Consider the following 27,676-nt stretch of genomic DNA (forward strand, 5'->3'; position numbering starts at 1 on the left):
AAAGTAAGTTATGTTATTACCAAAATAATTTGATGCATCTAAAGAATTGCAAGCTATATTAAAAACAGCTCTCTACTTTTTTTTTTTTTTTTTTGTTTAAATATTTGGCTAATATATAGTCATGGCTGATATATTGACTTGTATCTGGACTTCTTTTTAAAGACTGGGGTTGCCCAATAATTCTTTCTGTGTAGCCAAAGTTTTCTATATAGTGCATTCATGCTTCTTTTGATAAGCCTCTGAGATGTGGATCAAGCACCTAACAAACATTAAATGCACATGGTACAATGCTGTTAAACTGTAAACTAGAACTAGCTTGAACAAATTCAGACAAAAAAACAATCTGTTTACCTCAAAAACAAGTAAAAACCACATGACTAAGTCTTCCTTAGATCACCAAGCATGTAATTATATGCCTTTAGACTTTTATTTTATTTTTTTACAATGAAACATTCACAAGGAAAACAAAACATATCAAAGACATAATTATTTATTATGATCAAGTATCTCATACTATAATTAAAGGGTTGTGCTGTGTAACTGCTTTTAACAATACCAAACCATTTGTTTATTGAAATACCTAATGGTTTGACTTTTTGTTTTTGGTGTTTCATCATTTATTTTTTTTTGCTAGTGTTATAGCAGACAAAAAAGTGCACAAGAAATAATTCATATATTTGGTGTTGTTTGAATTTTGTTGGTTACATCAATTGTATATGTTTGTTTGGGTTTTCTCATTGTTATTTTGTAGATGTTTCTGCAACAAGAATAAAAGGCTGCTCTATATGCTATATTTTTTACATTTAGGGTCTAATAGTCACTAGCTATTTTCAAGAAACGACTAAAAACTCAACTATTTAGTCTCCACTTCACTTCCTAATCTGCAATTGCCTCTTTGAATATCACACTAACTGTACAAAAAAAAAAAAAAACTACTAATACTTCCCTTCTTAGACTTTACAGACCTGAAACTTGCCTTTAGTACTTATTCATTGTTGCTCTTAGTTGTGTAAATTGCTTCCTTGTCCTCATTTGTAAGTCGCTTTGGATAAAAGCGTCTGCTAAATGACTAAATGTAAATGTAAATGTAATAAATATTTATAAATATTTAATATTTAATGTTTAAGTACATACTGTAAGTGTTTATCCTGCAATTGATATATTGGTCATATATTACAATAAGGTTTTATTAGTTTATGTATTTACTAACATGAACTAACAACTTGTAAGGCGATTATAAATGTCCCAGTCAGGTTTTTTAGCCAACAAGCCAGAGTCTGACTCATTTGATTTTACTTCTATAATTCATAATTTTTTTTTTAAAAGACTATAAGAGCGAAGAAACAGAGCTAGTTCCTTATTTTTTTATTCACCTTATTTTAACCTCCATTAACTCTGTTAACAAACAGAGCACTTCCTCTTTGGTAGCTTGAACAGTCAAGTAATAAATAAAATCAATTCTACAATTTTGGACTTTAGCTTATAAAAATAGTACCTCAACTTAAAATACCCGGCAGACAACCCAAAGTTTACATATCTCACAGTTTGTTATGGCAATTTGGACATCATCAGCTTTATAATACCCCCAGAAAGCAGACATACTTGCTCTTTCCGCTTTAATCTGCTTCTGTGTTCTACTTTGCCCGCATTTAACCAATAGCATCTCTGTAATAAAGTGATGTCATACCACACGCGTTGCTGTTTCTGTGTAAAGTCAAGAAAGAGGTCTAGCTCTGTGCCACCGCATACTATAGATGTGTTAAAAAAATAATGATAATAAAAAATGTACATGTACATATTTATTCGAGGCCTGATTGGGAGGTAACGTCCGATTTTGATCGAGTCTGAAACTGTGGGATCGGGCCCGATTTCCAATCACGTGATCGGATCTGGACATCCCTACTTATAAATCATAATTCAACATTTACTTATTCATTAATAAAATCCAATTCATGCTTGTTACATTTAATGTGAGTTAACAAACTAACAATGAACAATGTTATTTCATTTAACTAACATTAGTAAATGCAATTAAATATTGTAATAAATGTATTTTTCATTGTTTGTTTATTTTAGTAAATAAATATGTTAACATTAACTAATGAAACCTTATTATAAAGTGTTACCCATGTTTATTTATTTATTTATTTATTTATTTATTTTTATCTTTTATCAGCCTTATATTGGTCAATTCGCCAGATTGGCTTTGGCATTGTCCATTAAAAATCCCACATCGGTTAAGCACTGTCTAGTTCCTTTACAGTATGATTTGGAGATTTGAAAGGATAATTCTGTGAAAAGCTGACATGCAGCAAAATCTCTTTTTTTCCCAAATATGCTAATTTAATTCACATCTTTACAATTCAGTCAAACTAAGAAATAAAACAAAACAATAGCGATGTGAAAACAGCTCAAAATATTGCTCATATGAACTGTTTGCTAATTACACAGCATGGCAGAGAAATTACATTTTTAACCAAGATGTTCATTGACTGAACTGTGTGCATAAATACACTGCACATCAATTACATAAAAATGCTTTCTGTTGTCCATGACATGTAAACATTAATTGGCATCCTGAGCTAAAAATCAATGGCAGCATCCATAAAAATGTGAAACAAATGTTTTATGTGTTTGCCATGAAATATGCTTTACTTTTCTGCCTTTTTTCATTCATGTGGTTTAGTTGTACAACATTAGTAGGTTGTGCAATATAGCAATACATTTTGTGTGAACAAAATAAAAAACTAACATTTCATATTATGCTCTGTTTATTTCATGGTGTTGGAAAAACACATTGTTTACAGTAATAAATTTATTATAATAATATACAATATTAATGGAATGTATAGTGTTTACATTTTGCATTTTTTATGCAGTCAATAAATAAATAAATTTGATTACAGCTGTGATTAGAGCGGTTAAGAATTACATGGCGATTTTACTGACTTTTTTTACAAACATGCTCTGTTTTAAAAACGCTTTCTTTCTTTCGTTCTTTCTTTCTTTCTTTCTTTCTTTGCTTCTTTCCTTCGCTTGCATGCTTTTCTTTGCTTTTCTTTGTCTTTCTTTTTTATTCTTTATGTATCAAAGTCAGTTGTCCTGTTGTCAATTCAGCCAGATGTACAGACATACAGAGAATTGCATTTGCGAAACTCTCAGACCGTTTGTGCATACAATAATAAAAATACTGCAAGAACACTGTAAATACCTTTATTTATCCATGGTCGCCACAGTGGAATGAACCGCCAACTTATCCAGCGTATGTTTTATACAGCAGATGCCTTTCCATTTGAAACCCAGTGCTGGGATACACTATGGCCAATTTAATTTAAATTGTCAATACTTATAGCGCATGTATATGGACTGTGGGGGAAACCGGAGCACCCGGAGGAAACTCACGCAAACACAGAGAAAACATGCAAATTCCACACAGAAACGCCAACTGAACCGGTTGGGGCTCAAAGCAAGAAAGTTGCTGGTTCAAGGCGACAGTGCTAACCGCTGAGCCACCGTGCCGATATTTTTTGTACAGTATTTAATAATAATAATATGAGGTACTTATTGTCAATGTTATATTGATAATGCAACACAGTGCAACACAGACAGTAGAACATTGCAGGACAGTGTGAGGGTGAAATAGGCTAGGTTTGGGATTCTGGGTGTGATTAAAAAAATTATTCATTTATTAATACATTTATTCATTCATTAATTCTTCCTACATGATTTATTCATTCATATACATACATACACTCACTCATTAATTTCTACACATATACTCACTCACTCACTCACTCACTCACTCACTCACGCACTCACTCACTCACACTCACTCACTCACTCACTCACTCACTCACTCACTCACTCACGCACTCACTCACTCACTCACTCACTCACTCACTCACTCACTCACTCACTCACTCACTCACTCACTCACTCACTCACTCACTCACTCACTCACTCACTCATTCATTCATTATTTGCACAATGTCCACTATTCATTATGACAGTTGACAGTGAGGGAGTTTGTGATTGGCACTGATCAAGGTTTACATGTTGATTTGTGATTTCTACCTACCATGTTAAAAGCAAGTCATTGCTGTAAATATTTGGATGATGTTCTTTATAAAAGCTTACAAGCCATCCCTGTCCACGAGATGTTGAAACTGAAGAACATAATAAAGTCAAACCATGACAGCCTCATCATCACCCTTCCCCAAAAAACCCAACAACAAATCAAGACAAATACAGCAGTGGCGCTTTCCTGTCATCCTTTTCTCAAATCAGCATGACAACCCCAGCACTTAATGCAATCCCCTCTACCCAGTCTGACAGCCACTTTGTGACTGATTTGTTTACAAGTGTTATTGTTTCTCCACTTCTCATTGATGTTACTTGCGAAGCGTCTTGTTCCTCAAATTTCCAGGCAGTGACGCTACAGCAAAAAACATAAGCTAATCTGCAGTACTATTGAACTGCTCATTCAAGACTGCCGTCATCTCTCCCTGATGTCTCCTGTCAGACAGCAGATGATCAGTTAGAGCAAGCACGCGTGGGTTTAAACACTAACTTTTGTGGCTGGCTAAGAAATGTCGGACCCCTAATGAGAACCACTGCTGTGTGTGTGTGTGTGTGTGTGTGTGTGTGTGTGTGTGTGTGCGTTTCGCTTCGCTAACCGGTGCAAGCACACAGGCTTGATGTTCCACCAAGCGTGAGCGCCTTTATTGAATTCTCACATGAATACGATGTTTTAGGTAAGATATTTTTACTTATTTTGCTCTTTGAGAAGTTTTGCGCCCTCAATATGGCATTTACAGAAAAAAGTTGCTCATAAGTTCTGACGCCTCTCGTCACATGTCTCTTGTTCTCCTTTGCTCTGATTCACAAAGCAAGAAAGTGAAATTGTGTGGCACGAAGCTGACAATCAGAGACCTTGAGCAGCGCACCTCCTTAGAAGCGCACATCACTGGGAATGACAATCGAGGTAGATTTTGCAGAAAAGCCTCATTTGGCTGCTCCTTTTGTGAGCCTGGAGATTCCAATCACTGACATTCAGAGATGAGATTGGCACAGCTGTCTCTTTGTGGTGACACGGCCCTCTGTGTGTCACTGTTGATTGACAGCTCGTTCGCTCGCTCGCTCTGTTGTCTCCTGGTCTATAGAGGATCGCCCCAGCACCGCGAGTCAAGCTCGGAAAGTGTAAGCACTTTTTAGGGTGTTGAATTATACAACAAGTTCACGCTGAACATCAAGGCGATGTTGTGTTCTCAATAATTTATTCTGTTTCTCAGGAAAACTAAACAAAATTCACGCTCTCTTTGTTTTATAAGTCCACCAGCCCTTTTCTGGCATTTCAAAGCAAAAAGACTGTGCTTGGTGTATATCACTGGGTCAATCTGTGATTAAGGTTGCGACCAGAACACTGCAATCAATAGCATTGATTTTTTATTTTTTTTTTTCTGAATTCTTGAGATATATTCTTAAAGAACATAGAAACTTGCCCAAATAAACTGATGGAAAAGCTTTTTTTTATTTATTTATTTTTTTTTTTTTTTGTTCTTTGCTTAGAAGTAAAAAGAAGTTGGAAATGTTTTTTTTTGCAATGGTATACTGATAACAAACATCCAGATGCCATCCAAGCAGCTAAGCGTGTTATTTTGTTACTGTAAATACATGTATATGTCCTGTGCTCTTGTAAATAATAAAATTAAAAAATGATAAAAGTTACAAGTAAGGTTCTACTCATAGAGATATAGGTAATTTTCTACAGTTTACTGGCAATATGGTAATTACAATGACATACTTATGACAGTTTGAATAATACACAGACAGACCTAATATGTAATATTAATTTTTATACAGACTTAATATAGTATTAATGTGTAATACAGACCTAATTATGTACTATAGAACTATAGTTTTCAAATTCAATAGTTTTCAAGTCTCTCACACACAAAAAATGTGTATTTGTGTAATTATTGTTGCACTGAATCAGCTTTCATCAAATCTTAAGTAATATTTCACACACAACAAAAAAGAGACCAGATTTTTTCAACACATTTCTAAACATTATAGTTTTAATAACTCATTTCTAGTAACTGATTTAATTTATCTTTGCCATGATGACAGTAAGTAATGTTTGACTGTATATTTTTCAAGAAACTTATTTTTCTAGCTTAAATAAAACAAATAAGACTTTCCTCAGAAGAAAAAAAAATCAGACTTACTGTAAAAATTTCTTTGCTCTTTTAAACATCGTTTGGAAAATGGCTAATAAAAATATATAATAATTATAATAAAGTATTAGTATTGATGTAATTAATGAATGTTAACAAACATAAAATTGTAAGTCTTTTCAGTATTATTAAAGGTGCAGCATGTAAGTTTGACACTCAGTGGTTGAGCTAGGTATTGCACTCCTGGTCCAAAACACATTTTCACTCGGCTCCTGCTCTGAGGGCTGTACGCAAGCAAAGGTTGCCAGATTGACAACATCAACAAGTGTCTGACTATCGAGCCTAAAGGCTGATTTAAGACTTATTTAACTTAAACTGTGTTCAAACTAAAACCATTGGCAAAGGAATATTTTCCATATTAAAATAAGTTTTTGTCCTAACAAACATAACACCTGCAATTTATATTCTAGAAAAAGCTTCTATTTCTTGCAGCTGAACAACAGAAAACAATTGCATTCAATGACAATTCAATTCAATCAATGCATGTTTATTTATATAATGCTTTCACAATGTACATTAAAACTGTGTCAGTATTTTTGATGTTGAGTTGATGATGACAATGATCACCTCAGGTACACATTGTGTGCTTTATTAAGTGTTAAATACTAGAAAATATTTGGATGTCATTTTACATAACATTTATTGCCAAACTACTGAAAGCACAGCAGATAGTTAACCTCAGATTTTGAAGATAAAATACACTATTTGTAATTGAACTGTGACTTTGAGGAAGCCAACACAAATGAGTGATTCAGCATGTACATTTAATAGTGTTAAAAAAGTTTAATATGTATTAATTAGATTGTAAACCTTACCAATTTGTTGGAGTGCAGTGAGTGCACTATTCTGTGCTTTTGAATAGTTGTATTTAAATTTCTGTTGTGTTTTGTATGGTTCAAACAGCCAAATTGCTTATCACTGCAAATATCGTCACATAATTACATTCATATTATTTATATTATTTGCTAATTAAAAACCACCTCATGTGGAAGTCTGAATCAGCATCACATTTTGGGCTGCTACTGTCTAAGGGAGGTCACATTTCAGTCGCGGACGTATGCTTTGAAAGCTTTCCTGACTGAATTAATCAAAAACGCTGTTTTCCAGCAAAGCAACCTGGGTGCTGAAATTTAATTGGCTAAATTGGCAGTGGGCGGTTAAAAGAACCAAAACAAGACAGACAATCCAGCATGTAACGCATAGGTTTAAAGCAGAATATCTGACTTCAGCATTGCTTTTCAGATAAACAAGTTTGCCCACTTAGCATGTTTCTTAAACATCTGCAAACATATTATGGTATTATTATGCTTTAGATAAGTCTAAAACATACAACTCATTTAAAACACTGAGACATTTTCATACATTGAGCATTTTTAGTATATTTTCTTTTATTAATTTAATTTTCCTTTCATTATCATTAGTAACTAAACATATTGATGTTCCACATAAATTTATAGATGATTGACCTTTTTTATGTCTAAAATTCTTTTCAGACTAACTTTTTTTATTTATCACTTTTACTTGTTTGAGAAATGCATTTTCCTTCATGAGTTCTGTCACACTGTTTTTTACACTGCAAATACAGTATGCAAAATTGAGTGTTAACGTTTGAAAGCAGCCACCTGTCAGTCAGAGAAAGTAAATGGTTTACTATTGCCTTTGATACTGTAAAACATCCCAGTGCTGACTAGGTTAGAAAAATACCAGTACTCCTAACATCTTATTCTGTTAGAAAATGCCTGTTACCGGAGAAGCTATAATGCTAAGCAGCCTCTTAAATGACGCGCATTTGTTGGTGTCACCGAATTACCTTTTATTTGCATGTTTGTGCTGCTCTCTTATGGATGACTCTCCCCCAGTAGCTATATTAATATAGACACAGCATCCGTGTTTATCTTTCCAGCACAGGGTTTAGAAATGTAATTATGGCTCAGGCGATGACATTTTTTGTCAGTTCGCTTCTGAGTGGCTGATAGCATAATGAACAAGCTAAGATTATCTCAAGGCTTTTCACCAAATCTGCGGGCCCAGTGTAAACAATGTAGGTTTTCATATTATATAAACTGGAATATGTCGAGCAAGTGTGCTACAGTTCTAAAATGTGGAGTTTCGTGTTATGTAAAATAATGAACGGTAACCTGGATCTCTCTCTGCAGAACGACATATGACAGTATTAACCTCGCCTCGAACCTCATAAAACGATTTAAACGTTATGTAACATTGTGGAGATTATCTGGTTATGGTTTATTAAGGAACAAATGCACATTTCCAGCACTGAAATTACACGCTTGGACAATGACAGACTGTGAATCCTTCGAAATTACTGTATATACTTAAACCGGCCAAGTTATATTTGGAGAGTATGTGGCAATGAAACATTTAGAATGATTTCAGGTGATCTGGATTAACTTCTTTGTTGTTTTACAAGACCATTTTTCTTCATTCAGTCATGGAGTTCGTTCCCTAATATTAAAATTGTCATGATGTACTCACTTTCATGTCAAGCCACTATTATTTCTGTAAGTAATACAATACATATTGTGTCAAAGCAGCTTCACAGAGATCAACGAGAGAGCAGCGCAATCAATTATAGAGAAAATTCATATATTTTTTTTTTAATAGCTCTGAAAGACAATACTATGATTAATTATCAAGTCAGACATTCGTATTAATTTAGTTCAAAAACAGTGTGAAGTTAATCTGTCTAAAACAAGTTTTATTCAACAAAAGGCAGCAGTCTTATTATTCAGCTTGAGTCAGTTCAATGTTGATTCAATCCAGTACCTCCACAGAGGAAAGACAGTGCCATCATGCAGCCTAATTTACTGAAAATGTTGTTCTCACCCGCTGGTGTCAGTTCATGTAGATCAAAACCTGTATGGCTTGTTTTCTTCTGCAGGTCTTTTCAGAAATGTTTCAGAGTTTCTTTTTTCTATTTCTTTTAATCTTCAAAATAAATTATTTTGTGGCCTCCAAGTTATACAGGTACACTGTAAAACCCAACAGTTTATCAAATCAAGTGAGTGTAGTTAACTCAAAATTGACTGAAAGTTAATTCTACTCATTTGAAACGACTTTTGAACTTAGTGGTAATTAACAAAGGTAATGAGTTAATTAAATACCTAATTTCTTCATCCTTAATGGAGTAAGTTCATAGTACTCATATAGATTATTATTTTGTTTTATTTTTTTAATTCAAATGGTTTGTTGCAATCGGTTTCCTCAAACGGTTTGAGTTGCCTTAACTTATTGGGTTTTACTGTACTCAGTTGGTTTGAGTTCTCTTCATTTATTGGGTTTTACTGTGCTGAAATTGCTTCATTTAGTCAAATGAATTAAGACCACATTACTCATTAGGATTAGTTTTAGAACCTAAATGGTTTGAGTTACCTTAACCCTTAGGGTTTTACAGTGTATGGAACAAGACGAGTTAGTTAGTTGCGTGGATAAACAGATTGATTCAGTAATTAAAGCTATTTTTTTCCAGCTGAAGCAATTAAACAAATAAAGTCTTTTCTGTCTTTTAACGATGTTGAAAGGGTTATACATGTTTTTATCTCAACTCTAGATTATTGTAATGCCCTCTATGTGGGTATTAGCCAAGGTTCCCTTAAGTCTGATTTATACTTCTGTGTCAAGTAATCAGTGTGACCCACAGCGCATGTAACGTGCATAGCTTTGTATTTATACTTTAGGGCACTGTTTCTGTTGCTCTGCAATAACACTTCTGAAACGCTAGTTGGCAGTGAGGTGTTTATGTTCCTCTGTGTCGAGTTTCTTCACTGGTGTTGTTTTTTTGAACGCTTCTTTAATGTACAAGTGGTTCAAACTCGCTCGTTTTGAGGCAGGAACCAGCAGACGTACAACAACTTTAATCACAAAGTAAACACACAACAAAAGTTTTCATCTGGAGCTTAATAAAAACTTGTAAACAGTCCACACTTGTAAACAGTCCACACTTGTAAACAGTCGCTCCAACGGACTCGTGCGGCTCTCGGTCTTGCCCACACTAATTAGTGCTACCAAGCCGTCCAATCATAGATCTTGTGCTACGCATTGTTGCGACGTGTAGTTACATTTTTTGAAAGGGGCACATCAGCGAGTCGACGGCCACGACGAGGGCTATGCGTCTATGCGTACGTGTGCACTTGACACAAAACTATAAAAATAAGCCTTTACTTGTCTGCATATAGTGCAGAATGCTGCTGCTCGTTTGCTGATGGAGACACGCAAACAGGAGCACTACAGTTTAGGATTCTAGTTTTGGTGTTTAAATGCCTAAATGGACTAGCACCAAAATACTTATCTTAATTAATTCAATTGTTCACTCCATCAAGGGCACTTAGATGTGCTGATCAGCTACTTTTGGCTGTTTCACGCACCATTTTAAAAACCAGGGGGACCATGCCTTTGCAGTTGTGGCCCCCCAACCCTGGAATAATTTGCCCCTCCATGTTAGACAGGCCACAACCCTTTTCTGTTTTTAAATTTAGTCTTAAAACCCGTTTTAACGCTTTTAATATCATATGAGATTCTTATGTCTGTTGTGTTTGTCCTTTGTTTTAGATGGTGTATGTGTGTACACAGCACTTGTTTTTTAAAAAAAAAGTACTTTATAAATAAACACTGACTTGACTTGACTTGAGTTAACGATAGCAACAAATAGTAATCAAAGTATTTCCTTAAAGATAGCACACTGTTATATGACTGCACAATATATCGTTTCAGCATCGATAACACAACGTTTGCGTCTGCAATACTCACATTGCAGGATTAAAATTATAGTTCACCAGGAGCCACAGTTGAAAACACTCATGATTTGAGGAGTCATTGCTAAGTTTAATCATAAGTCTACTGACATGTTTGTGACTTTGTGAACACTTCATGCCAGGTACAAAATTCAGGCACAAGAAATTATGATGTTTATATCTTTTAAAGGATACATTGTAAATGGGAAAACATACAGTGTTCTGGATAATTGAGTACACCCCGTTTTGAAAGTGAATATTTTTTATCGATTTCTCTTTGAATATATTAGGCAATGTATTTTAGTGCATTTAAACAAAACAGATTTATTAAACAGATATATTTATTAAAATAATATTTTAGTCACCTAGCATATTTAGAAATTGAAAAATATACATTCAAGCAAAGTATTGCAAAAATAAATTACAACCTACCAAATGTTAACTAAATATTTCTTTTTTTGTGTCTGTTTGTTTTTCCTTTTTTAAAATTTGTATTTAATATTTTTCGACAACATATACATTTAGCTTTACTAGATTTTGGACCCTTCTCGTGAGTTATTTTGTTAGATAAGCTTCCGTACTAACTAATCTAATGTAAATGCACGAATATATTATTGTATAGCTTCCTATTACAAATAAGAATTTAAAAGATAGATTTGTGAGGGGTGTACTTATATATGATAAGCACTGTAATCAATAAAATCTGTACAGGTTAGTTGACGTTTCAATATTCAGTGTTTGACCCTGAGTATTGCTAGACTGCCAGAAATTATTTTTTTGCGTCAAACTGAATCCATGTTGTCTTTTCAAACACTGAAAAGTGTAATTAATTGATTCATTCGTTCATTAATTCATTAATTCATTCATTTTCTTGTTTAGGTCAAATTAAATGCATATTATAAAACCATGAAAGTATTTTATTTGTTTATTTGTTTATTTGTTTTTTTTTTACCTTGCCAACTTGTCCTTGGGGACTCCCAATCGAAAACTACAAATCTTTCATAATCCATAATATAGGCACTTGTAACCAACTGTCTGTTTTTTCCATATTTGACCTAAATTTGTGTTTTTATAATCTATTATTTTTAGAGTCTATTTTATATTATAGCATTACCACAGCATTGTAGACCCAGTGTTGTGTTGTGTCCCTGTCAGTTTACTGATGACTGCTATAATACTGCAACCTAAACACATACAATGCAGGATTCATAGTTTTTTATAATGGATTCTTATTCTTGAGAGCTTGAATTGATGAGGTCAAACTGAATCCATATTGTCTTTTCATACAATGTATAAAATCTTCAACAGTTGGTAATTTGTAATCCAGTAAGTACGCTGGGTGTTGGCTTTACAACATGTGCTGCACCTAATATTTTTGGAGTCTACATTATTGTTTCTGCAAGTGATTTCAAATAAAAAAAAAATAAATAAAAAAGCCACAGTTTTATAGGGAGACTGATTCAGCTGTAGAAATAATACATGCTAGGTTCCACGTAAATCATTCATGTTGTCCCAAAACTAACCAATTAAGTTAACTTTAATAGCTTTTTACAAGTTGTTTAAAGAAATATCTTTAATTGTGTTGTTTCAGCAAACAGCAAACATATTTTTTGAGTGTATACTTTATACACACTATAGAACAGGACAGTAGCACAGTTAATCACTCATATAACAGGAAGAAGGAGGTATCATGGCTGCAGCACAACCATAAACAAAACAGCAGACTTGGTCTCTCATCTTCCACTGTTGTCACTCTTTCTTTAATCTTTTCTGAGTTCCTCATTAACACTCGCACCACCAGCCTTGCTCTATTCCCATGGCTCTTAGTCCTATCCTTATATTTAGTCATCAAAAAAAGGATTTAGAGTTCCAGTGAAGAAAAGTCTTAAGAACCTGTCATACACCCGGCGCAATAAGGTGCAAGAAGTGTTTGGCATGATGTGTTGTTATTTTTAGTCTAAAGCAACCCTAATTTTCACATTTTGCGCCACGTTGTTTAAATAGCAAATCCATTTGTGCCACTTTGTGGACTCACGGGTGTGTTAGGGCGCATTGTTGATGCGTTGCTATTTTGAGTAACTGAAATGAACTGTGCCACTGACCAACTGAAAGCTGCTCAATGGATGTCTTTAGTGAAGTGCATACAGCACTGCTTCCTCATCCATGAAAGTAAAGGAGTAAAGTAAACTAAAGAGAAAGTAAAGAGGCCGAATTGAGGAGGCTGGTTTTTTATCCTCGCGCTGCAGATGGTCTGTTAAACTGTTTTCTCGCTAGTGAGGCATTCCGTTTTTCTGACTCTTACAGGGAATGGGAGACGAGACTCACATTTTATTGCACATTATGCTCAAAACACACCCATAACTCCTTAACAGAATAAGCGCAACCCTGTTAGACCATGAAACTGGGCACAACATGTATTTTTTCATCCTTAAATACCAAAAGTGGATTCAGACGGTGTTATAGCTTTTGTGCCCTGCACTTTAGTCTTTGCGTCTAGATCAATAAAATATAGCCCTTAAGGTTTAATAAGGTTTGGAATGACCTTGAGTAAATTTGTAGCAGAAATCTGCAATATTATAATAATACTATTACTGCTACTAATAAATAATAATATTAATATATATATATATATATATATATATATATATATATATATATATATATATATATATATATATATATATATATATATGCAGTTGAAAGCAGAGTTATTAGCCCCCCTTTGAATGTTTCATTTTTTTTTATTTATTATAATTTTTCATATGTATTTTTATTTTCATTGTTTTTTTGTTTTTTTTTATCTTTGTCCTAATTGTTCTCTCTGAAAGTTGTAATTTGGCTATTAAGAAATTGGCTTCCTCTTTGGCCACTGTTATGCATGTTGGTCAAATGTTCCTCTATTCACTATTTTTTTCCAATGTCATTTAAAGAAAGACTGAGCCACCCCCCTCCGTTCCCCGCTTTGAACTAGAGCCCTGTTTCCTAAAAGTGTATGACCCAGATTCATCCCTCTCATTTCCATTTCTCTGATGTTTTTTGTAGCATGCCGTGCCCATGTACAGGCAGTTGTTGTTTCTAATGTTCCAAGGCAACAGAGGAGTCCCTTGAGCATAGAGTCATTTACTTTAAAAATGTATCCTCTAAGCAGAGAGGAACTCAAAGGCAGGGTAATAAATGCGGCGTGCCTCCCTCGCCATGCGCCGATATTTAATCAGCATCAACAGGCTGCTGAGAGCACTCCACCGAAGTAAGTGCCCTCGGAATTTATTTGTTTCTTAAATTGGATGAGTCCTAAGTGTCTGTGGTTTAACATCATAACTAATTGGCCCCGGTGGTTTATCGCGATCGCTCGTGTCTCTGATTTAAACAGAGACCTAGATTAGTGACTCTTATAAAGTGGCTGCAGAGCCATTAGAAAACACAACTGGCAATCTTTTTCAGATAATATTCCTTCATCTTTAATCTGTTTAAAGCATACGGTAATTCAATTTAAAGTAGTACTCAGATTTCATTGAAATTAATAAAATTTTATCTTATAAGTTTTGGTTTTGTTCAAAATTAAGAAAAAAAAAACTTTTGACAGCAAATATAAAAAATTCTCTCTGAGGAATTAAATACATACAAAGCTGAAGCTATAATTTCAATTCTGAAAAAAATGATGTCTGCAAAACTGTTGCAAATAATTTATGTGTTAAATTAAAAAATAGTAACGTTTAACTTGATTTGTTTGTTTAAATTTAGCCCAAAAATTTTTTACAATATCATACACCCCTAGAAGACGGACATTTCAGTCATTTCAAAAGAGAAGGACTTTCCCTTTTATATATATATTTTTCCCTTTACAAAATAGTTTAAAGGATCTAAAATATATAATTAAATATCTATTTTGCTTTTTTATTATTACTATACGTTTTTATTTCATTGTAATATTATATATTTTAGAACTTATATGCACCAAACAGTAAAAAGGTCGCTGGTGCAAGTTGGAATTTCCCACTGGACCATTTGGAATTCATATGTAAAGTTTGCATGTTCTCCTCTTGTTCGTGTGGGTTTCCTCTATAGGTGCTCTGGTTTTCCCCACTGTCCAGAGACATGCACTCCATGTGCATTTTATGATTTAAATTGGCTGTAATGTGTGTGTGTGTGTGTGTGTGTGTGAGAGAGAGAGTGTATTGGTGTTTCCCAGTCCTTGGTTGCAGCTGGAATGGCATCTGCTGCATAAAACATGTGTCAGCTAGTCGTCAGTTCATTCCGCTGTGGTGTCCGCTGATAAATAATGGCCTAAGCCAAATGAAAATTAATGCATGAATGAATTAATGAATTAATGAATAAATGAATACCTCACATATATGTTCAATAAAAAAAAAATAAACAAACCATTGTTTATGATTAGGTTGAAAAAAAAATATGGGTATGCCAGAACATGTCTGCTGTATTTGTGTTCAATGCTTTCGTTTATTGCACCAGTTTCTAGCATGGTATCGAGGGACGTACGTATGATCTCAGAAGTGGGGAATAATGTCCTGAGGTGTTGACTCCTTTACACCCTTTTAACCCGCTCTCCTCCACCTCTCCGCTGGATGCTTGCCAACCATTAATTAAAGGCCCTCATTAAAGCTCCACAGCCCTTTAACTGGTTGTGTGACTGATCACCCTCAGCCCGGGGTCATTTTTTTGCCTGTGTGTGAGGGAATATATTTAGAATTGTGCTGAGTCAAAGCCGTCGGGAGGAAGTGGTATAATATGATCAGGAAATGAGCCCTACGGCAGCTAGAAATGAATCGGCTCTTCTTATTAACGCAGAACCGGTTCAGCGAAGTGCTGCAGAACAATCTGTGGACACACTCTTCTTCAGTGGACTATAGCCGTGGGAATCAGCTCAGAATTTGTTGAAAGTAAAATAATGATGATATTTAAAAGAATGTTGGAAACCTGTAACTATTGACTTTCATAGTATTTGTTTTTACATAGCTTTAGTTACAGTGTTCTAGCTTTGTTAAATATCCACTTTAGTTTTCAACATAATAAAGAAACTCATAAAGGTTTGGAAGCACTTGGGGGTGAGTCAATAACAGATACATTTTAATTTTTGGGTGAACTATCCCTTTAATATCATTAAGACCACTAAAAGTGTGTATAATCGTTCCACCCTGTATATTTTCAATATTTTTCAAACGTATAAAACCTCTCCTGAGCTGCTGTGTAAATGCATGTGAGGTGTTAAAGTTTTGGAGCACAGATCACAGATCACAAAGTACTTTGTATTCACTTTCTGCTTCAGAGATGAAGATTTGTGGTTTATAGACGCTGTAAGGCTTTAGGGGAAATTGAATTACATGGAATAACAACAGTAAAACTGGATGGCTTTTTATCTTCAGCACGATTATTATCTTTTTACAGAAGATCTGCCAGAAGTACAGCTCTGCCATTGGCTGTACTGTAATTGTTCACCAGCACATTCTCCAGAATTACAAAAAGAAATTTAATCAGTTAAGAACCAAGCTATATGAAACATTTAAACATACAGTCGCAGATCTTTACAGCTTTTTCATTTTGTTTTTTGTGTTTCAAGAAATGGGGTGTCATAACAAAACATGTAAGTCCATGACGTTAGTCTAATGTGACTTATGATTATAATCACTGAAGCTGAAAAATACATGCCCTGCTGATATTGTTTCAGTGCTATATTGTTATATGTTGAGAATAAGCGATCATGCAAATTTCAGTCATTAAATGTGCAGTTAAAACAACTCTCGTGTTTTCAGCTTTTGCTTCTGATTGGCTTCTGCATTCACTAGTGCAACAGAAAAGTGTGTGATTTACTTGCTGAGTCTAGACCATCTGTGCTGATCTAAATTCAACGCATTAGATTAGGGCTGTGCGATTTGGGGAAAATATCTATTTATTTAGCTATTTATTTATTTATTATTTGACAGATATTTCAATTGCGATTTGATTTGCAATTTAATTTTGTAGTCAAGCCAAAAGTTCTGCGACAGCTCTTAAAAATGACCTGTTTTTGTTTTTGAAACCAAAATATTCCCATATTACCAATGCAGTTTTTCTTTGATATTAATTCATCTATTAATGCTTCTGAAGCAACAGACGCCCTTATCCCACATGTCCGTGTTCCAAATAGTTTGGTTGTACAATTCTGATTGGGCAGAACAAAAGTGTGCTCACTCAATTGGCTAGTAAGATGGCAGTCACGCATTTGCCCTGGGCAGGGGGAATTAATAATATATATATAGTATATTTCATACGACAGCCTCTTGTGATTAACTAATCGCAACGTTTAAAATCGCAACAATTCTACTTACATGACTTGCAGCGTGCTCAGGGCATTCAGGAAAGTTCAGATGTTTTTCACCTGAGTGTACTTGGAAAATGTGCGCACATCACGTGCACACCAAGTGAACGCCTCCATTGGAAATGACTAGCTTAAACCATAAGCTTATTGGCATTGCTTCCAAAGAACTTATCGATATTGACAATAGTTTGGTCAATAATAACCTATATAAATTTTATCGCCCTGCCCTAGTAGCATGTGGGAAAAATGCACACATATTCCAATTTTAAACAGTCTTTCTTTTTAATATTAAAAGGTCTTTTCGAGTCTGGCTTCAGAAGTCAGCAAATATGACCTCTTTTTTTCAGTATGGATTTGTAAGGCAGACATCTGAAAAGAGCACTGTTCTGTAACAAGCCTTATTCAGAACAGGAACAATAACCTTGGAAAAGACTTTAAGGCCTAAAGATGGGATGTCGTTATAGTAAGGCCAAGCAAGGTGTCATTAATCACAGGGTCTCAGGCCCTGCGAGCATTGTGCGTTTCTCAGGTTGAGTTATTAAAGAAGATAACAGGGGTGAGTGCTTTCTCTACCTCAGGGTTTTGTCCTATTTTTGGATTTTAAATTCCCACTTTCAGTTTGATTCTGTAATATGGATGACTTACGTTAAATATTAGAGTATGAATAGGGCAAGTGTTTCAGATTGTGAAATTGCTTTGTCTAAGTTTTAAAATATGAAGGCGATGGTAATAGGTAATCCTAATAATTCACATCCAGTTTTATTGTCAGTGGTTTTCTTTAAAGAGTTTAGTGTAATTGCTTTACTTGATATATTGAATATTTAGAATAAAATATTGCAGTTCTTAATCAGGAATTATTATGATTGTGCCAATGAAGTCTCTAAAACTTCTATCAATGTGTGTAGTCTTCAATAGTAATATTCATTGTTGATTAATGAAGAAATGCTGTGAGTTATATTTTATGAAGGTTTGCTTTTTACATTTATTCTTTTATTTATTTATTTATCTATTTATCTATCTATTTATTTATTTATTTATTTATTTATTTTACTTTAGACACTCATAAGCTTGGAGCATGAACTGCATGATATGTATGTGACAGGACTGAATTGGATGTATTTCTTCAAGGCATTTGCCTTGAACTTGAACAAATGGAGGTGATGTTATATAAACATTAATGTCTGCAACCATCAAACATGAAGTTTCAGGTTAGAACCTGCAGAGGCTCTTTCAGAATTGTTGAAAATATAAATATTTCAGTATTACTTTGTGACGCGCAACAGTGTGAGGTGTTTTGCATCATAGTGGCTGCTGCTATTTTACTATTTCTTGGAATGATGCTTGTATACATAGACTTATAAATATCAATCATGTATGCATGTATTATACAGCACTTGGCTTGTCTTGCTGTATATCTTGGAATGGATTTGGTTTTGATTGTAAATATTTAGTTTTCTCCATATGATAAATTTATTGATGGCTCTTAGAATTTACGATCTTTGAATGGTAAAAGTAATAAGAGTGCTAACATTCAGTTTGCAAGACATTTTGGTATTTTATTGTTGCTGGTAAGAGAACAAATGATAAAGTAATACCAAAACATAATTTAATATAAATAATTACATGCAATAGTTAATAAATAAATATACTGTGTATTACTCCACCCAGATAGAGTGATAACAGGTTAATAAACTCACTACAGTTTGACAAATATTGCAGCTGTTAGACAACATAATGTACTTTTGAGGCTTTTTAAGGCAAGAATGTAGTTTAGATTGTGTCTATGCTGTTCATTTATAAGAACAGTGCCTATTTTAAATATTTATAATTTCAGCGATACAGCACGTTGGCATCCATCAGCCGGTCATACTGAGAAGAGCAAAGCCGTTTGACAGTCTGTCACAAGATGACAACAGAGACCACATAATAAGCCTATGTGGATATTTGTCTTTTGTATTTTGTAGTACAGTATTTTTACCGTAGTAATCTTCTATTGTTTTGCTTGGCCTTTTCTGGGTTCATTATTGTGAACTTCTGATTGCAACAGAGAAACACTGGAAAGTCTCTGTAGGCTGATGGCGTTTCATATCGTTCAGCCCTATAATCTTAAAATGTCCCCTGTTTTGTCATCACTTTAGACCAGACATGCCCAAAGTAGGGCCAGCGGACCAGAGTTGGCCCATTGTAGCCCATTGTAACCTTTGATTTGGCCACCATCTGAGAGGAGAAGTGAGTATGATTGAGAGAGTTGGGGCGAACACCTTTAACACGGAGATCATAATTTCTAATTTGACATATCCTTGTTTGTTTGATTTATTGCTAAACTACAAGCAAACTGAAATGAAAGGTTTCAATTAAATTATGTAAATGAATCAGATTTTTAAAAATGTTTAAAAAAAATACTGTGCCACGACGCATAGAGGAATGTGCAGAAGACATAAGCAAGCAAATCATGGTAAAAAAATAAAAATAAATAAAAATATTGTGTAATTCTGTTATAAATGAGATTTTTTTTATTGTAATGTTTATTATTAAATGTAAAAAAAAAAAAAAAACTGCATTCGATAATATAAATCAGTTTTCTAGTCTTTTAAAAACATTATTAAATAAATTATGAAATTACACATGGCAAATGTATTTACTTTAACCCACTAGGCTTAATCAAGTTTGATTTTTGGCCCTTCATAAGAAAAGGTCAGGGCACCCCTGCTTTAAACAATACACTAGAGAATCATTCAAATACTAGCTTTAAAGTAACATTGGTGAATTAGTAATGGTAAGTAATGGCTTCTGCTGTTATGACGGTCAACTGCAAATGTGAATGAATGGCGGAAGAAAGTAGTTCCTTGTACAAAAGCATTTTTGAGAATCTCTGTGTATGATTTTTATTTTTTTTTATATATTTATATAAAAGATTATGCCTTCAAATTGTTGTATGAACCCAACATCACACTCATAGCAGTGCAATATGATTGTATATCGTCACTGGTGGAACACTAAAGGTGCCTTTTCACTGCACACGACATTTGGACACGACTGTCGGAATACGCCCCCTTGTGGCAGTCGCACAGAATTTTCAGTTTTGTCGTGCACCACTGGAGACCAGCTGATTCTCGCAGTGTCCAAAAAAAGCCTTCATTCTCCATGCTTTCAACGTGGTCGAATGATTGAATACTAGAAACTTTTTAAAATTTAAAAAAATTTTGGAGGGAATGTGGAGACAACATTAAAATATAAATTTTTTAGCACTCATTTATGAATAGAAATGTTTTTTTTTAATGTAGAATTTTTTCTAATTAAAAAATAACAAAAAAATACTATTTCCCATCTCGCGCGCATGGACCTGCTTAGATAACACTGAAATACATGACATTGGTCAGCCGTTCGCATACGGTCTGGTCACAGGAGTTCAAATATTTTAACAGATCCGCAGCTCAAATCGAAGATGATTGAAACTTCATGCAACTCCCGGACTATTCTTCATTGAAAATAAATGTCTTCCGGTCTGTCGCTTGTTGTTTGTCGTTTGCAGTGGAAAGAAGGTTTAAGGCCCTCAGCCTACAGCCTCAAGCCAAGGCACGCCTTCTACCAGTGACGATATACATCCATATCACACTGCTATTTATGTGATATTGGTCATATATTATATAAATAATTAGTAATTAATTAAATAAACCCAGAAAAAAAGGAGGCAAACCATACCAAAGGAAATAAAACAATACAACAAAACCTAAACCTAGCCTACAATAAAGAACTGTTGTGGCCAACTAAAAATGAAAAGAAAGAAAAATGCTTTGAGTATGTACAAATATAATAACAAACATACAAGGAACGGCGCTCACTTCAAGTCTGCTGTGTCTGTACAGTATTGTTTCTGCGTATTGCACCATGTAGGTCACATGACATCTTATCAGTCCTCAATTTCCATGGGGAAATGAGAAACACTCGATCGGGGTTCATAGAATGAGAGGCAAAAGGTGTAATAGCATAACAACTGAGGACACTGTACTTGTCAAGAGACCAAACATCAACACGGTACAACAGACAGCAAACAGAACAACAGATAGGAGCTCAAAAAGCATACTGTCCACTGTCCTGGTAAACTCTTGTGGGAAAATTAACTGGCAGCCAGGCTGGGTACATCACACTGGTTAATAATGATTGATGTCAGTGTGGACGAATGGCGACAGAGAAATTCACAGAGTGAGAGAGTAAAACACATGGCACACATAACCACATTAGATCATAACACAAATACATCATTACAATATTTTAATTCCAACAAAATTATACTTCACTAACAAGAGTTGTTATGGAGCATTATAAGTTCATTACTTCATTGCAATTTTACATTTCCACACATCATATACTGTATGTTGTACATCCTGGAGAAGGTCAAATCATTTCAAGCTCTACAGACACTAGTAATTTTCTCAGGTGGATTTGATGGCCTTCTGACAGCCTGGGGCAGCTGGGGATCCTGAGTCATGAGCAAGGCATGCTGGGACAACTGTCTAGCTGACCTGTATATGCCAGTGCTGCATCACTCATCGTCTGTCACCTGTGGTGTAAATAGATATTTAGACTGGGTTGGAGGTTTCACACTGACTGATTATCCTCAGATTCACCGGCACAAAAAGGCGTCGTCACTAAAAGGATTTCAAAACCTGACCTGGATGCTTTGAAAATGTAATTACAGTATCGTTTAAATAGAAGACTAAGACAGCATAACACTGTATTGAGGATTTTCGTTGTGGTTTAAAGGGGTAGTTCACCCAAAAAATGAAAATTCTGTCATCATTCATTCATTCATTCTTTACTTATTTCAAACCTTTATGAGTTTCTTTGATCTGTCAAACCCAAAACAAGTTATTTTGATAAATGTTGGTAAGCTATAGCCGTTGACTTTCATATGTTCTTCATACTATGGAAGTCAATGGTTACAGGTTTTCAGCTTTCTTCAAAATATCTTCCTTTGTGTTCAACAGAGGACAGAAACTCATAAAGGTTTATAATCACTTAAGGATGAGAAAATAGTGATTACATTTCCAGCTTTGGAAATTTCCATCATTTCTTTGTGTCAAATGCATTTTTTTATTTATTTTATGTATTTTCTTTTTTTTTCTTCAGTTTTTTTTTTATTTTTTATGGGTTTGTTATAGTATTGTTCAACTTATTGTAACACACAATGTTTTGTAATTATGTGTGGAATTTGTTTATAGATACATTTAGTGTTTTGGTTTAATTTTAGTTTGTTTTTATGGAATTGTTTGCAATCGTTTTAATTTTAATTAATAAAAAAGCCTATTTCCTTTGTGACTCAAAGAAAGGATTGTAATAATTGTAAAACCATTGTTGTAATTAAAGTTATAATTAAAGTTTGATTTGATAAATTCACAACAACACAGCATAGTATAACACTTGCAGACAATAAAATATGCCATAAAAATTCTGTTACTGCTATAATGTGCAGTATATCGCAGCTATATTTCTAGTTTATTGAGGGCTGAGCAGTCTGAACTGGATTCATTTATATTTGTAAGGTCTCAAATGGCCAGCGATGTTTTCTTTTTAGGACTCTCATTCATTCATTCATTTATTCATTCATTCATTCATTTTCTTTTTGGCTTAGTCCCTTTATTAATCCGGGGTCGCCACAGCGGAATGAACTGCCAACTTATCCAGCTCGTTTTTATGCAGTGGATGCCCTTCCAGCCGCACTCTATCTCTGGGAAACATCCACACACACTCATTCACACTCATACACGATGGACAATTTAGCCTACTTGTTTGAATTCTTTCAAAAGAAAGTTTGAAATATCACTCAATGAAAATACAGTAGGTGATGCATAGTTCTAAGGAATCAGCTGAATGAATTTTCTCATCTTACCAAATGTATTGTGCTATAAAATACTGAAAGTTTCTGAGCTCAAACCCTCTTTGTTAGTCCATGAATCAGCTTTTATTGAAACCAAGCTGACAAGCTCTTTTTGGTTCTGATTTTATTACTTGGCAAACTAGATTTTAGGAAAGACATAGTCTTTCACCAGAGACACACACATCTCCTCTGAGTGCACACACACAAACCTGTCATCATTATCATAATTTTTGCCGCCTGGAAAAAAAAGAGAAGTTTTCTTTTCATTGGAAGTGCGGTATTAACTTCCATTAAAACTGCTCTCTCCTATCAGTCCACACCTTCATCCAGTAGCTCAGAGTTTGTCCAGTCATTAGAGTTTAGAGCAGTGTTTGCATGTCCTTATGACATTTATAATTTCCATTTATATATTTCATCATTAAGCATTAAAAAAAGCATAAAAATCTTGTCTCGTTCTCATAAACTCGGCTCGTCTCATGAAGTAAGCATCTCATCACACCCGTAGCACAAGGCTATAAGTGGTTTGAGTTTAACCACAAATCCATTTATAATCAATGCTTAACCACTGTGATCAGCTTCAGCTTTACCTACATAAACAGCTATGATCAACTATCATAATCTTGACAGCTGTAATAGTTAGTTTTCAAAGTTCAATATTTAATATTTATTTCATATGTAAAGTTAACAAGTCATGTTGTTGATATTGGGAAATTTAAAAGAAAACATGAGCATTTTAATAGGGTTCATGCCAGAGAAAAAAAAAAATCTCTAAAAATCTGGCTAGACGTTTCGAATTCTAATAAATGAACGTTTTGTCATGCTTGCATAGGGTAAATATAAAGATAAATCTAACAATTTTATTGGCGTCTAAATCAACACATAATCATGTTCTAGTTATTATTAGCAGACACTGTAGTTTGGTTGTTTGCAGCTTTAATTGCTCAAGCTTGTTAAAGCGGCATGGAGTATGTTTGGCTGTCAAGGGTGAAAAAATGAAGGCAAAACAAAAAATAGAAATAAACCATTGAACATACAAATTATTTATATACTAGTAAGCAACAAGTTATCTTTTTTCCTTGTTTGCTTATATCACACAAAGACATTAGGATGTTAGCCCCAAGATAGCAAAGAGCAAATGTAATACAACCTAGGCTCATTCTGAAAACGGACTGCTATAAGCTGAGGAGGTATGTTTTTTTGCAGTTTTTGTTTTTGCGAATCCACCCGAGGCCACTGTTATATTTTTTGAGATCTTCAAAGTCCCATTTTTGCCTGCTGTTTTCACATAAATCCATCAGAGGGCGTTGTCGACTGACTGACTGACTGAGACTGACAGACCAGTCGACTGACCCAGCCTCCTCCTTCCCTTAACCCAACCAATACTGTTTTCAAAAGCATCGATTGACAGTTTTAAAAAGAAATTTAGAAAAAGAAAAGACCTCATTTGAGTTTTACCATGTTTTCAGGTATTACAACATTCTCTCCCTGTTATTTACTTGTTTATTTTATTTGTTAGCCTCTGTTTTTTCTTACCTGCTTTCTGGAACCGTTTTTCACCAGGATAAAACCCCGTCATCATGATCAACTTCTCTCTGCATTGTAAGTCTGCTAACGTACATGGCGAGCTGCTGAGCAAACTGGTAACAGCAGGAAAGCCATCCATATGGAGATAAGTGATCCACTGGTAAGCACAATAAGGAACGGCTTCATACTGCCCTGTCGTGTTTCATTTAAAGACGAAATGCAGCCATATGTACTGTTACATAATTTGCGATCTCCAGAAATGCATATAGGGCTACATTTTCAGAATGAGTCTATGTTGAAATAATAAGTTGATAGTTTATCATATTTTAGACAACATATACAAAATTGACAAAATATAAAAAGCATTACCAGGACTGCTTAATCACAGCAGTGTTCCCTTACATTTACATTTAGTCATTTACTGAATGAAGCACCATTTTTAACAAATCGAGTGAAATAAACCTTCAATTCCTCATTCATCAATTCATGAGTTTGATTGGTCGTTTGAACTAATCAATGGAGTAAATAATTCAAATTAATTGCATTTATTATTAAATTAATGTCCACTTTGTGTACATCAACCCCCCTTCTGGAACATTTTGAACAGTGTAGAGTATTTTTAAATAGTTCATGGATGTCTACGGATGATGAAACTGCAGTACTGTAACTGCAGCAAAAGCTTAAATATTTTCCATTCTCCTTAGACTGTCTGTAACACCTCTGAAACCATGAGGGTGTGTTTCTTCACTAATCATTATGGACACCACCACTGTGGCCTTGCCAAGAGCACAGAGAGCCGTGCTACCAGTCAACAAGATGTTAAAATAAAGCAAGTGTTTTTTACTGTGGAACATAAACTAGCACCTCACACAGACACTGAAGGTGAGACTGTGAGAGAGAAAAGCTGTAAATTGGGTGATATCCTGTATGAAAATTCCAGTTACACTTGCATTTGTGTGCTGGGTTAAAGCTCTCTCACTCTCTAAACATCTCACAAACTCATCAAAGACTTCTCATACAAATGTGATATCAGAGAGCGCAGGCTGTTTTCATTTGTGGAAAGTTTCCTTCAGGCTTGCATGAGCTGACCCTGCGTTTCTGTTCAATAATGGATAAAACAAACAGATATACAGAAGCAAACAAACCTTTTTCTGCTTACAGTATGATGCTAGATTGTCAAGTTTTTTTTTTTTCTTCCCACATCCGGTGCTTTGAAGCATCAAAAGATGATATGACGTGCTGTATTTTTTTCCCCGCACGGTTGGAGTGTTAGCGAAGTGTCTGAGCAAACAGGAAGCAGCTCAAACTGAGACAAAATAACTTGCTGCAAACGCTGCTTTGATCTCCCTTTAATAACCTTCACTTGTCCTCTCATTGTTCCACTGTGCACAGCAAACAAAAAAAATAAAGAATTTACACTGGCATAAATATGTATTATGCCCCTTTGTACCGTGGAGCCCAAAGAGATCATATTGACAGTCTGGAATTAGAGATTACCATTTTTTTTACCAAAATATTAGTTGTCATTATGTATTGGGTTTCATTTAAATTTACAGTAAATTGTTATTATTTATTTCTTTATATGATGCAATGTTAATAAAATAACCTGCTGTTGTAATTGTAATGATGCTGGCGTGGCAACAGAGATTGAGTTCTATGTGCTGCTTTATTATGAGAATGGTCAGGCAGGCAGGGGTCAAACAGGGGCAGACAGTAGCATGCAGATAATTCAGAGAGTTGTCGATATCACAGGCAAAGATTGGGGCAGGCAGAAAACTATCACAATCCAAAAACACAGCCAATGAATTAAAAACCAGACAGAGCAAAACATGAATACAAGGAACACTGCATGGAACAATGCTGAGCAAAGATGTGGTGCTTAGGCAAGGCAATTTTTTTTTTTTTATGTTTTTTTTTTTTTATATATATATAGCACATTTCATTCACCATGGTAATTCAAAGTAATTTACATACACAAGACAAAAATAAACATAAAATTTAAGAGAATATGAACTACAAAAAATAAAAATGATAAAAGCAAATTAAAATGTGTTAAAACAGGTTTTAATGGAATTAAAAAGAAAATAAATAGATGCGTACGTATGATTAATAAATAAATAAATACTATCGTACGTAGCGCAGCGATCATTCAGTAAAGGCACAGCTAAACAGATGTGTTTTAAGTCTTGATTTGAATGTGCCTAATGTTGGAGTACAACTGATCATTTCTGGAAGCTGATTTTAGCAGTGGGGGGCATAGTAGCTGAAGGCGGATTCATCCTGCTTTGACTTAACTCTTGAAATTTCTAATTTACTTGATTCTAATGATCTGAGTAATATTTTAGGGTTGTATTCAGTGAGAATATCTGTAATGTATTTAGCACCTAGGCCATTTAGTGATTTAAATATGCTTTAATAGTCTAAGTAATCAGTGAGGATGATCTGCAGCTGTGTGTGCGTAATTAAGGGGTGATCTGGAACTAGTGTGTGAGTGCAGGACTTTTAGTTCAGTAGAATGACAGGCATTGTTCTTCGGCAGCCTGTGAGGGCAGCACTGCTGGCAATATATAGCACTTTTTACAGTAATTATTGTTTTTTAAGCAGGTTAACAAAAGTTGCACATTATTGCATATTAAAAAATATATAGCTATTAAAAATACTAATAACTTCATATCAGTGAAAGTTATTATACATTACCATAGATAACTTGCAGTTATATAGGCAGGGCTTGACATTAACATCCGCCAACTCCCCAAATGTGGGTAGATTTCATCTGTGGTGGGTTAGTCAGACACTCCCACTAGCCGCTTTGGCTGGTTGAATATACATTTTAAATTGTTTTCTTATATGGATTTTTATAGACAGTAAAGATGGCCTATTATGTGTATGCAAATGCAAATGTGATATTAAAATCGAGAAGCAGCTCAACTGTCAAAAATAATTGTGTTCACATGAGCAGGTTAATACTGAATGATAC

General features: G+C 34.5%; 1 protein-coding gene and 1 long non-coding RNA gene across 6 annotated transcripts in view; one reads left to right on the forward strand and one right to left on the reverse strand.

Annotated features, from left to right (window-relative positions):
• The window catches only part of galntl6 (polypeptide N-acetylgalactosaminyltransferase like 6), a 708,600-nt gene that overhangs the window by 364,200 nt on the left and 316,724 nt on the right, over positions 1 to 27,676 (forward strand).
• Positions 74 to 917, reverse strand: LOC147846939 (uncharacterized). Its single transcript, XR_015476731.1, has 2 exons — positions 287 to 917; positions 74 to 125 (listed from the first exon to the last, which is right to left on the reverse strand). It is a non-coding gene; the product is annotated as an uncharacterized LOC147846939 (long non-coding RNA).

This window comes from Danio rerio, chromosome 1 (genome assembly GCF_052040795.2).
Source record: "Danio rerio strain M-AB ecotype USA chromosome 1, GRCz13ab, whole genome shotgun sequence".
Classification (NCBI taxonomy): domain Eukaryota; kingdom Metazoa; phylum Chordata; class Actinopteri; order Cypriniformes; family Danionidae; genus Danio; species Danio rerio.